The sequence below is a fragment of the Camellia sinensis genome, chromosome 2, assembly GCF_055761805.1.
Source record: "Camellia sinensis isolate YWXY chromosome 2, ASM5576180v1, whole genome shotgun sequence".
Lineage (NCBI taxonomy): Eukaryota > Viridiplantae > Streptophyta > Magnoliopsida > Ericales > Theaceae > Camellia > Camellia sinensis.
Window position 1 is genome coordinate 18,095,105 of NC_138962.1, and position 14,372 is coordinate 18,109,476.

The window sequence follows — 14,372 nt, forward strand, 5'->3', positions numbered from 1 at the left end:
CCTTTATGGATATATGAGCTCGGCTTCGCGCGGCAGTGGCCAGTTGCTCGGGGGCTACTGGCGGGCTTGGGTGGTACATTCATTTTCCGCTTTTCACTTCTGTCCGATATTTTCTGTACTCTGTACACTGCACACACTGTAGTCTGCTTTATACTTGCTGTATACTGTACACACGGCACACACATACATTCTGTTTCACACTGACTGTACACTCCTCACACTGTACACTGCACACAATACACTGCACAACACACGGCTCTGCCATTTCTGCTTTATTCTGCATATTCTGCTTTATCCGATAGTCATACTGACATCTGTTTTGTAGTTGTGGGTTTACGCCTACTTTCCTAGGCTTGCCCTCGTACCAGTCACAGAGACTCCCCTGCTCGTCCCCTTCTCACGGCGCTTTAACGGGAGATGCACCCGGCGGCCGCGAGAGACTTTCGGCTTCTTCCGCCGATACTTCGACACCATTACCCCGACCGAGGTATGTTTTACTTGCAGCTCATTTAAGCTTCGCTTTCCCACTGCATATTTCAATAACAGTAGATAACAAACTGTCTGTCACTTTCAGATCACTTGGCGGCCGTGGGCTCCGTTGCCAGCTATGACTCGAGATCGGTTTGCCAGTGCCGATGAGACCTCACGTTTCCGGATCTTGCTAGAGGGCCCGGTCTGTCGGGCTTGGTACCTGGGTGAGCGTTTCCTACGCCAGACCCTGGGGTTACCTGAGCAGATAGTCCCGGTTCACCCTCCTGCGGATATGAGGGAGACCGAGAGGCTCACCAGCGAGCAGATGGATGACTACACCATTGACTGGGAGGAGGCCGGCTTTAGAGGCACCGGAGACTATTGGGAGTACGTGCAGACGTACCTGATGCGACCTCTGAGTGGCGGCCGTCAAGCAGAGGGGGCCAGGCCTGTGGCATTGGCGGTTGGGGCCGGAACGGGAGTTGGAGTAGGGGCTGGGAGGAGGGCCCGAGTCCATGGCAGGGGCGGAGCTCAGGGAGGACGGGGGACTGGCTGGCCCGCCCTGCCTGCTGTACTGACTTTCCAGGGGCAGGATGGGGCGACCTATCAGATCCCCTTCGCCCCTCCGCTAGCTGATCACGAGTTCGTCGGTGTCCTCGACTTACCTCCGGTATGTATTACTGTATTTCTGTACAGCCATTTCATTTTAGTTTATTTGATATTCCACAGAATATTGATGCATCTAATACTTTTGCAGGCTTCTTCTGAGTACACCCGTCAGTCGTTGGCGATGAATGCCTCGATGATGGGGATGCTTCAGCGGACATTTGACCTCCTAGCCCTCTACAGCATACCGGTATGTTCTTCTGACACTGGCCTCAACCATTCATACACTGCTTCACATAATCTGATACACGGCACAACACCTGATACACTGATCTCACAGTATCCGATACACTGCATACACTGCATTCTGCACCGTACTCTGCGATGATAAACTGCTCACGGCATTCTCATACTGTACTCATACACTGCATTCTGCGCTGGTAGACCACTCACGGTATTCTCATACTGTACTCATACACTGCATTCTGCACTGATAGACTGCTCATGGTATTCATACATTGTACTCTGCATTGCATTCTGCACTGATAAACTGTCTACAGTATACTGATGCATTTCCCTTTTGTGTACTTTTCAGTGCAGATTTTTGTTATTTTCTTCTTTCCTGTATTTTTCCTCTTTTCTTTGGTAGTTAGATTACCTTGTATTGCCGCAGGCAGATTTTTGTTTTCCTCAAAACTTTGTACTTAAAAGATTATGAAATGAAACGGACTTTTTATCTTAAAAAGTGTTACATTTACATATCTCATGTATTGCATCGCATCTCATCATGTACACCTCAATGTAAATGGAATTGATTGGTTATCTGAAAGTTGAACACTTGCACTGTAATAACCAGATAACTAAACAGCCAACAGCAAAATAAACCCAAGCAGCCCACTGCCTGATTCTGGACACACAGCCCTTACTCTGTTGGGGATTAATCTGCATACAGCCCATAACACAGCATTCGTTTCATTCTGCACATAGCACACCCCGAACAAACAGCCCAATCTGACAAGACGGAGCTCAATGATGGAACCGGTTGGAGTCGAAACACGTTCAAATGTAGAGAATGGCACAGCATTCCGAGTGTAAATGATTTTTGAAATCAAATGAGGGTTTTTCAAACCGGGATATCGAGCCTACAACTGAACACAGCGGGGAGGACTCAAATAAAAGGTACACGACCTAAACACAACGAGACACGCTCGGAAAGGACCCAAAACAAAGGTCAAGGTAAACAAAATAAAAGACACGACATACAGACGCGATAACGACGACGGGGGACCTCAGATCAGTCAATGCTCAACGGGCATGGAACTTACTCTTTGAGATGCGCAACCTCGGATCGGAGGCAATGGAAAATTGCCCCTGGTTTAAAAGGGGGGGAGGCAACGGAAAGTTGCCCCTGGTTTGAATGGCGTCTCATGGCAACGGAAATTTGCCCCTTGTTTGGATGGTGCCGCAGCAGTCTGCAAACAGTCTTCATTGGCGGTGGTCGAGCTCTTGGACACAGCGATGACGCAGACGGTCACTACAAATATATGGACACAGTCGCCTTGGAAGCGTTGGCGACTAGACTTTGAGATGAAATCGAAACCATTGCATGGACTGAGACGCTATGAAAGCGTTAGGGGCTGGACTTCATGATGAAGTTGCCTACGTATCCCAAACATGGGAATCAAGCCTCACGTAGTTCCGGTTAAGGTACATTCGGGTATTTTAATCTTCACTTTTTTTAGGCTCTCACTTCTGCCAAGGCGCCCGATGCGGGTTTTCGACCTTGCGAGCTTCTTTTCATTTTCTTTTGTTCATTCCTTTTTTTTTTGCATTTTTCTTTTTCTTTTCTTTTTTGCATTTTTTGTCTTTTTCTTTTCTTTTCTTCTTTTTTGTATTTTTTGCTTTTTTGTATTTTTCTCTTGCTCTAACTTTTGCCTGGGTCGCCCTTCCGGATTTTCGGCCCAGCGAGCCTCTCAAAGGGTAAAAGTGTAACAAGTCCATGCCAAATGGTTCCTGAAATTGAAGCCTCCCTGTGTCCAGGAGAACGACTGTTGCAATGATTTGCGGAAGAATCCATCCTGGTTGCTCCACGAGCTTCTTCTGGTGAGATCTACTCGTTTTGATTCGGCTTTGGTGCCTCTTGCTCGAGGGCTGTTTCGAAACTGGCCATACAGACCTTTCATGGCGTTTGTCCGATGAACTTTCTGAACGGATTCAAGGTTTGAAACGGATGGGTTGAATTTTGAGGCTGAGAGCGATCCTAGGCTGCGCAATCTCAATAGCGGTTCCACACAGGTCTTCACAGGGCCGCGTAAAACATTTGTTTTTGAAAGTTTTTAAGAAAGCGACAGATCGCTCGCACCGAAGATAGTGTGGAACCAATCCGGATCCAGCCAGGATCCTCCTCAGTACTCACACCGACAAGCATGATTTCACTCATTAAAAGGCTTAGCATGCTTCTCTTCCTCTCGAAATGATCAAAATTTTGCAAAACCCGAGGAATTCCTTCCTCTTCGTTTTTATCACCGCAGTGTTCAAAAGGTTTGTTTTTTTGAAAAACTTAGGTTAATGCAATGATTTTGGCGCGCAAGAGAGCAGACGAGATGTACTGTCAGCCCAATCGAATTCTCTGGCACTTATGCTGAAAGCAAGCATGAAGTTGAGACAGCAATAGCTGTTTCATTCGGATTTGTTGGTGCAACTGTCCCCTCGGCAGAAACAGACTCAAAACAAAAACAGATAATTACAAAACAAAACGGTGTTCGGGACAACAACCCCAGAATCACCTGGTATTATATACAAAGGGGACTGACTCGATACAACAAGACAGACCCTTAAGCGAAAAGACCGACTCAAGACAAAGAGACAGACTCAAAACAAAAGACTGACTCGACACCCAAGCCAGGTTTTACAAAACTCGGTTTCACCGATGCTCAAAAATGCATGCCAGACGCTACATCCAAAATATACCAAATGTCGCCCGCAGGCGGTTCACTTTACATACTCGCAGTATCTAAGCCCTCGAAATCCAACAACTGGGTGGTAACGGACTTGGCTGAGGTGGGTGGAAGGATAACCTTGTTGTCGATCAAATCTTGCACTTCATGACGAAGGCGGAAACAACCATCGGTACTGTGGCCGGACTGTTGGTGGTACGCGCAGTACAAGGTAGCATCATGCGTAGCGGGGAGATTCTTCGGGAGTGGCCGAGGCTCCAAAGGTTTAAGATGCCCATTCTTTGCCAATATTAGTAATGCCCTAGGCAAAGGCATGTAGAGGTCGTGAAAGACCTTGCGCCCTCGGGGCAGGTACTTTGAAGTTTGAGGATTCTTGCCAGATGCGCTAGCGAAAGGGTCGGCTGGCACTGCCTTGGATTTTTGACCCTTTCCCGGTGCAGGGTTGGGAACGACAGGAATTGTCTGGGCATGACGGGGCCCATCCCGATTTTCTGCCTGGCTTGAACTGCCTTTGATTGGAGTGGAGAAAGCATCATCCACAGCTTTGGTCATGATCGCAGATGTTTGTTGCTTGTTCGTCCCTCTGACTTTCAGAGCCTCGACTGCCCACAGCAGTTGTTCAATAGGATCGGCATCTGCCTTCATTTTGTCTTTTCCTCCGGCCTCAGCCTGGTCAAGGGTTTAGGTTGCTACTTCAGAGCGAAGCCCAGTTGTTGTTGACATGTCACGGCTGTAGCCGGAAGCCACCTCTGGCTGGCTGAGCTCTATCACAATCCGCCCCAGTAGCGGGGGTTCCTATGGTGTGAAATTCTCGGCATATGGCGCCGCTGGCGGTGAAGCCGACATTCCATAGGCCAGATCGGCCACGAACCTCTGGAGGTCACCTATCATCCCCATCAATTCAAAGGTGGTGGGCTCACGAGCCTGGTATAACTGGGGAGCCCAGACCGGGTGCACAACGGGCGACCTGGGTAGATGTGACATACTGATGCTGGCCTCACTCTGCGGAGCGGTCCCCTGCTCCAATGCAGCCGTCATAACCACAACTTCTTCTGAATTTTGTGTCGCCATAAATCCTGCCTCAGCAAGGGAAGACACTGGCTATTCTGTATCAACTCTGCGACTCTCTGAACTGAAAGAAAAAACAGACAGCATTTCAGCCCAAACTGATCAAACACGGGTGTAGCCAAACAACTGTACCCTACTGCTGATCACTGTTCCCAGAAATCACTGTTCCCGAAAACTGAACCTTGATACCCGCGGATAACTGATTCTCATAACTGATACTGATACTGGTGTCCTCAGGTCTGATACTCAAACTTGCAAACTGACATGTATTTTCCCTGTAGAAATACATTCTAGAAGCACATAGCAAGTAAAGAGAACAAAAATACCCTTATGTTGGGGTAGGGTTTTCCTGTCCTATTTTGTCAGGAACTAGGGTTTTCACTACGCACACAGCGGTTCTCAAACAACCTAACATCGGGTAAGCAACCTGTCCTAACTTGGAATGGTCACTATGGATCCGAATATGTACTAGGTCGAATGGTCGAAAAGGGTGCCTCGGTAAAAACCGGGGTTTGTGTTCCCATACTGTCAGAGCCCATAGCCGGTCAGCCTTATGGTCATGCCTTGACAAGACAAGCCTCCGGCAAACCGTTCAGGAATGGCAGATGGCAAACACTGTGTTCCTAGGCGCACTAATGCACATGCAATGCAAACACATAAATGAGATCAAAACCGGATATCATGAGTTCGAGTCAAGCTCTCTAAAGTCCCCAGCAGAGTCGCCAGAAACTGTAGATGCGCCCGCGGAGGGGGGCCTTATGCTACTACAGTTCGGACTCGCGATTTTTGTTGTCACGGTTCTTAATTTGAACCAAAGAGTCCAAATCTGGCAAATCGTTTTGAGAAACAGATTTTTGAAAAAGTAGTGCCAAACATGGACTGCTTTGCCAGATACAGAGTCGCCACCTAAATATTTTTAAAATGGGGAAATTTAGGAAACCCTGACTCGGTGCCGAAGGCCACATGTCCGTCATCACCAGAGTTGTCTCGGCTCGGGAGCTTGGGTACGATCGGGGAAGGTCAGCTATGAGCACCCCTTTTCGCCCGGTCCGAAGACCAGCCTCTACTAACCATGATATCCGATTTTGAAAACATTACGTGTTCTTATTCCATTTATTAGCCTAGAATTACGATGTTATGCGCGCAGCAAACAAGTATAGACTAGATTGTCTAATTTGGAAATAAGCATTGCATATCCGTTTGTTTTGAAAAGCGCTTTAGAATTTGTTACTCGCAAGTAGGATAAAATACGGATTTCAACGAGTTTTTCCAACTCAAACAATCCAACCTCCACCCGCAGGTATTCAAAACAGTTTATCTCATATAAGCACTTAGCCGCATGGCAAGCATACTGTCATGGCAACACTCACACACATGCGGGATGCTAAAGCATAAATACTTACATCGTACTCCGTGCCAAAACAGTAAACTAGTCAGCAAACATGCATGTCCTAGTTCATGTTAAAAATGGCTAATGCATCACATGCAAAAATGCAATCTAGGCAGGCTCGGCTAACCCTAAACATGGCATGTGAAATGCGATCAACTACCACATATTCAATTTGTGAATTGAAGTACAGATGCAGTTAGCGTGATGTACCGAGCCTAATGTATGTAATACAAATGTATGGATGCACGCATGCATAGCATAAGGTATGCTAATTTTAAAGATGCCCTAATCTACCATCATAAGCAGGTAAATAAAAGGGAAGAAAGAAGTGGGGATTGGAAGACATACACGCCAGTCACACACACTTATTACAGATTTACCCTCACTCGGAGGGACCAAATAAATATTACAAATTAATTAACTACGCAAGCTAATTAAATATTACAAATTGCCTAATCAACTAAGCAAATTAAGCTAAGAAAATAGTAAATCGCCTCGGGAAATGCGCCGCCATGCATGAGCTGCCTCTGTTTTCCTTCCTTCACTCCTCTCGAGGTTGCCAAAACCTCAGGACTGCTTCTCTGGACATTGAGGAGTACCACCGGCTGAATATAATTACCACCGACAGTGTGGAGTAGTCACCGGCACAAGATGAATCCATCGGCTGCTCGTTTACTGCCAGTCGGCAATATATACTGCCGGTCGGTAAGGAATGCCTGCAGAACCTGCAATTGACAGCAACAGACGGCAAGGCAAAGCATGGCAGCATAATTCAAGACATATATGCACCAACCATGTCCCTTATCATGGTAATGACTCAAAGGGGCATGTGTCTCGATTCTCGGACCACCAATCACGCATTTCCATGCATGATGGCCCAAAAAGTCAAGTATGCAATTTTTATGTCAAATGCATACAAACCAAATCAAACCAAAGTCCCAATCCCTATCACCAAATCAAGGGGCAAGGAATGCATGCAAGATGCAATGCAACCTAAGCATGCAAGCTAAGGATGCAACATGACATGGCAACAAGCTTATGCAAGCATACAAGCAAACATAGGGCAATGCTAGCCAAAGAAAAGGTGGTCTTAAGCATGGTTTAGGCAACTCTAATAAGGCCTAAAACAAGGGCCAAAGTGCTACAATGAGGAACCAAATACACATGCACACATACATATGTTGAAAGGCCAACACTTAGGCACAAATTGAACAACTCTCAAGCACACTTGAAAGGGGGAATCATGGACAATTAACATGCATAGTAAGCATTGAAAATCATGTCATAAAATGATGCCAAATCATGTTAAACAAGACAAGCAAATGCATGCAAGCATGATCCAAGTACTTGAGGCAAGTTATGAAGCTTTGAAGCACATTTATCACAACAATCATGGCATGCGTTAAACAACTAAAAACAGGTTTTTAGCATGTTAAAACAAGGCTAAAGGACTACTTAGATGGCATCTAAGTGGCTCAAATTTAGAGGCATGCACAAGTGCCAAAACAAGGAGCATTGCTACACAAACTTATGAGGCATTAAAGATTCATTCAAGGCAAACACATAGGCATGAAAATGGGACTGAAATAACATGTAGGGTGACCCCAAATCACCAAATCAATGCAAAGATGTCATACTATACATGCACATACTTAAGGCCAACAAGCCAAAATGCAAGGGAGCTATACTAAGCATGCCAAGATCAAACCAAACGACTATGGACAGACCTAAAACATGTCAAAATAAGCACAAAATCTTCACAAATATAAGCCTAAAACATGCTAGAAACAAAGGCACACAACCCAAGACATGTTAAGGAATCACAAGGCATTACATGGCAACTATGCTAAGCATGCATGGAGTACCAAAACCAATTTAAAATCATGTTATATTATGGAAAAATAAGCATGAAAAACAGCCTATACATGCTCAACACACACTCAAACATAATGCTCTCTCAAGAGGCCAAAACATGCCCTTTTCAAGGACAACAAGGAGAGGGGGTGGCCCTCTCCTTTTAGAGACTTCAAGGCACCATCTCCACCACTGAAATCCCTCAAGATTTCAGTGGTGAAAAGGCCCAAACACCAAAGTCCCGAAACTAGCACAAAATAGCACAAAATAAGGCCTTTCAAGGCCTAAGAGGGGTCAAACACCCTCAAATCACAAAACACCCTTAATAAACAATCAAGAGGGTCTAAAAAAAGAACTTTTTTGTATTATACACCAAGCTCAAAAACGAATTTAAGACAGGTAGAAATAAGGTGCAAAAATGGGGAATAAAGATGTTAGTTTCTTACCCTTGATGACCCCTTTACAAATGGTGCTCCAATGACCCTCCTTGGCTTGAATCCAACACCAAAACTTCAAAATCAGTCCTTTAGAACCTCAGTTCCAAGAGGAAGGTGAAACACTAGGTGCTTGTGTGCGATAGTATGGACTAAAACACACACAAGAGCACAAAAGAGAGGGAAAGAGAGATAGGATGTGTATCTAACCCTAACCCTAGAACTCAAACCCTAACAATGGCTGTCTAAACTCTCAAAATATCTTAAGTGTCTAACCTCTTAAGCCAAGAGACCAACCCCTCCCTTTTTGGAACTTCTTGTCTTGTAAAGCTTACAAGACAAGCCTCATAAGAGGGAGCTCCCTCCATACACGTGTATGGAGGGGAGCAAAAAGCAAGACAGCTGTCTTAAAATATTTGCAAAAGCAGATGCACAGTAGTCGGCCGGCCAAAAATGCCATCTTGGCAAAAAAGAGTGCTGATCGGCACTAAATAGTGCTGACCGGCACTAAATAGTGCTGACCGGCAACAAATAGTGCCGGCCGGCAATATACATTGCTGGTGGCAGCAAAAACCAGCCGGTGGCCTCTAGCCACTGCCGGTGGTGGGTGGGGATGGTCTACAAGCCCTACCCTGCCTCTCAAAGGCAAGATGTCAGTGTTTGGTGCAAAACCAGACACTAAACGGTCGAGTTCGGAGATCCTGATGCAAGGCGCGCGAGCCGAGGCCTCCGGGAACTCCAAACGAATACAAACATGGATAATCACTGAGTGTTCAAACGGTGATGTCCAAGTCTTGAGGACGGTCAAAAATGGGGTGTCTACACCAACTGCACGTCATCGCCTTCACACCGTATTCTCAATAAAACATTAACTGCCTTACAGGTGAGCCTGAGTTGACAACCATAAACATTCAATGAACTACTATCAGGATCGAAGTTCTGTACCAACCATGCGCACAAGTTGTGATCTATACGTGTACACTTCATCCCCAGGAGGCCAGCAAACCCAATGTCAATGACTGCCTGCTTTTGTGCTTCGTTGAACCGGTTAACTAGCTCAGCAATTGACTTCAATGATATGCGGAGTTGCCTTTTACCCTGCACATTTTTTACCCTTAAATTAATACAAAAATACAACCAACAATGTTAGCAAAGCAGGACCTAGCCAAATGCATTTACGAAAACATGAAGTACGTAATGACCTTTTTAGACTTCGGTGCACATGGTACTACTTTGGCGTGTTCCTCAGCGTTTGCCTTAGCCATTTCCACAAACCTCTTTTTCTCATCAGAGGGGAGTGCCTTCCACCTTTCCCCAAGCTCCTTTTTACTCTTTAACCACGAAAGTGACAGACGTACAAGATAAGTAACAACCATGAGTCCAAAATAACTGTAACTACAATTTTATGCCAAACGCAATCCGCGTGCATTTTTGGTAATTAAATAAGATTGCAAATACAAATAACAGTTGCAGGAAAAAGTCAACAACAAAACGTAGCTGGACTTTTACAACGAATTGAAATTTACGAAAACAATAGGAATGTGACATTATTACATGCTACAATCCTACAAATGTGAAACAATCACAAACCCATTACGACCATTCAATACAACGTGTGGATAGCAACCCAGCCATGTGTTTCCATCATAGTGTATTATAAAGAATACAGATTTCGACACTCACCATTTTTCGTCGAGTGTTGTCTGGCTTTTGCATTTCCTTTAATTGCTGCTGGCTGCATGCAAGCATTGTGAAGCTTGTCATCACTAAATCTTAAATATGAATACATATATATATGCAAGTATTTATGTCAAGTTGGCCCCGAAATCCGCAGAACACACATTTCGTACATCCGGAACTGAATTGACACCAATTTAAACATTTTCAGACATGCGGAACGAAACCAATTTCAAACATCACAAATTGAACTTCGACAAGGCGCGTAGTTTCACTACAAAAAAATGTAATTCCAGATTGTCAAAATGAACAACTAGTACCTGTAACAAATGAATGGTGTAACTGGCCGCTTTTGACAAGAGCCAGCGATAGTGTCAGACATTTGGATATGTTGTTCGACAATTGTCTTCAATCTTTTCCTTCCCCTTTATGAAAGAGCAAATCATACAAATTAGATTGAAGGGAAAATTACAGGGGTGGTGTACATATTTTCTCCGTTGTCTAATTTGAATCGATGCACTTTACACTCCCTCAATTCTGACACTCTATTTTAAATTTCCTGGACAATTTTGGTCAAATTGCTAATGCTGTTTGTGATTTTTATAACAAATATTGTAATGTCAATTGATTGAGATTATGTAAGTTCAGTAAAGTTATAAGTTGACTACAATAAAAAGTACAATTGCCACATATATGCATATTTTCTGATAGAAAATAGTGAAGGGTTGTAATCAAATGGAAGTAATTGAAACAAAAGTTTACAATTGATGATGCAAAGCGAGGCCATTCAAAATTTGTGCAAAACAAATAACACAAACACAAAAGTACATGGGCTGCTGTAAGAATTGATCCCAAAAAAAATTCAGCGTATTCCTTGGTAATGGATTTCGTTTGTTTACAAACATATGTACGAAACCAACTGGTAGCAAGTCTTGAAGGAGAAAACTAACATTGTTGGTGCGAGGTGACCAATATCCATCAGATTCAATGATGACAATTCCTGCAAAGTATTCCAATCAATATTTACAAGAACACAAACAAACGGCTGCAACATGTGGCTGTTAACCTAAAAATTTTGCGTAAGCACAGACAACAAAACGGAGAATTTCCCAACACATATATAGATTTTGAAACGGACAAAAGAAAGGACACACATCAAAATTTTGCATTTAGTTCACACAACTTACAATTGAAATAATTATGTGTACAAGCGATAAATGCATAATTTCCCAAAAATTGAAGAGGAAGAACTATATTTTGTTTTTCATTTAGGGCTGAAGGACTACACGCACATACTTTTATGAAGGCCCGACTACAAAGGACAAGGAAGCAACTGAACTATTTCATGACGGGGTTAAACAATCTGGACAAGATTCTGCTGTCATTGAAATTGGTGCTCATCCCAGGCACAAAAACCAGATGAAACCCCATCAAGTTGAGGGCTTCAATTTCCTACTGAGCAACTTAGTTGCAGAGAATCGAGGTGGCTGCATCTTGGCCCACGCTCCATTACCTTCAGGTGCTCAGATGGTGGGCAGATCAGAGAAGAATACTTTTTCGGGCATATAAGCAAGTTTCTTCAATTGTATGTGACAATGAAACAAGCAAGATTGCTGTTGCCTGCCAACAAGTATTACTAACGTACCCATCCATTCTCATTCTGGATGAAGGTCATACTCCCACAAATGAAAGTATGCATTTCATGAACTCGCTCAATAAAGTCCAAATAGCCCGCAACTCCTAAATGACAGCTACCTTTCTCTTCAAACATAACTGCTATTCAACAAAAAGATGAATATTTCAAGAGAAAGGTAACCGCCATTCAAGAGCTGCGTGCAATGACAAGCAAGGCTGTCCATTTCTACGAATAAGATTTTCTTCATGAATTACCTGGACTTGTTAACTTTTTTGCATTTCTTCACCTCAGCCTTACAAAAGTTCGTGAAGTTGAAGAACTGAACAACTTAGTTAAGAAGTTCAACATCACTTGGGATGGGAACACACTCTATGTGCACGCACAGTTGAGATCTCTCCTAAATAGTTCACCTATAGACACGTCAACCACAAAAAGAGAGGGCAGTGACGATGCCTGGATGAACCACATCTTAGAAAAGTTGGATATTAGAGAAGGACTGAAGGCAAACTTCTTCCTTAATCTGTTAGGCTTGTCCGAATCAGGTGGGGAGAAGGAATTGGTTTTCAGCCATCGTCTCCAGCCGCTTAAGTTGTTGGTAAGGCTAGCTATGAAAGTGAAGGGTTCGACTCTGGGAAAAGAATTGGGTGTGGGGAACGAATAGCTCTCTACAAAATTTGAAAATCGTCATCCTCATTTCAACTCTTTCAATTGGCTTTCCTATGTTTTAAGTTCAATACCGTCAACTATGCATGAACTTTAGCACTGAAACAAACAATTGTTTCCTGTGTTACACGGACTCGGGTACGGGTGCCGGGTACGGGTATGTATGTACAGGTCCGACTCATTAAATCTTACACTCAACAGTACGTGGTTTGGGAAAAAAAATATCATATTTTTAATCTAATATGTGACATAAAATGGTACTATATGTAACTTACAGTGTCAAAATGACATTTATAGTAATTTGACAATAATTTGCACATATAATAATTGTGTTATATACAATTATATAAGGAGTATCCATTGAAAAGTATCCGACACATATCCCATACCCTTGTCCGACTCTCAGGTGTCTGACACGGGTATTTGATCTATTTTGAAGAGTCCGTGTAACACAGATTGTTTCTAAACATAAGTTCCGGCAATATAAAATCACCAAGTACTACAAAATTGAAAGCAGAATTCAACCGAGTGTGCTAGCCGTTGCGGAATCAAGATTAGTCATTGTTTGTTTATCGAGTTTCTTATTTTTGCTTTTTTTGGGTACTCTAAAAAAAAATTGTTTTTCCTGTGCCCTCATTACACAATTTTTTTTTAAAGTCTTCTTTGGTTATATATAACCTAACAAGTTGGCCATGTAAATGCAGAACACCTTTTATGCTTGTTGTTAACTACTATGATACCTATGTTCAACTTGCAGCACTGATAGCAGAGGGAAGACTTCTTATTCGAAAGGGAGAAAATACAAAAATCGAGTACAGAACAGTTCCTATTGGGTTGATTTCGGGTAGTAGGGGGAAGAGTTCCTATTCGAATAGTACAAAATACCAAAATGGAGTACAGAATAGTTCCTATTGGGTCGATTTCGGGTTGGGTGTGAAGGTATATGCGAATGAAAGAAGACAAACAAGGAGACAGAGAAAGTGAGAGCACAAAATAAAGGAAATACCAACCGGAGCAGACAAACCGACGGTGGTGCTCGATTAACCCTTGCGGTTGTGCTCTAGCGACAAAAATCAACTTCAAAAAAGAATTTATGCATCAACTTCCATGGCTAGCCTTTCCAAGAACTTAAATGATTGATGTTCGCTAAACTCAAGTAAATAAGCTTTGTTCTTTCAATATGATTCTTGCCCTCAAATATTTTTCTCTATAAAACCCTACGACTACGGGGAAATGGAACAACGGAGAGACGGGGAGAGAGAAAGAAAAATAGAGAGAGAGGGTCCGAGATGGAAGAGAGACGGACGGGCCGAGGGAACTTACACCTTTTCTGAACACTTACGGCATTTTTGAAAATTTTATACTTTTTCTGACAACTTATACCTTTTCTGACTTCACTTACACCTTTTTATGAAAAGTTACATTATTTATAAATTAATTTTGCTCATAAAAGTTACACCTTGGAACTTACACTTTTTATAAAAACAAAACTTACACATTTTCTGATGTCCCTTAAAGCTTTTGTGGAAAAACATACGCCTTTCGGGAAAACTTGAATAACACGTTTTGTGAAGTAACTTACACCTTTTTAGAAAATTTACACCTTTTGTGAAAGA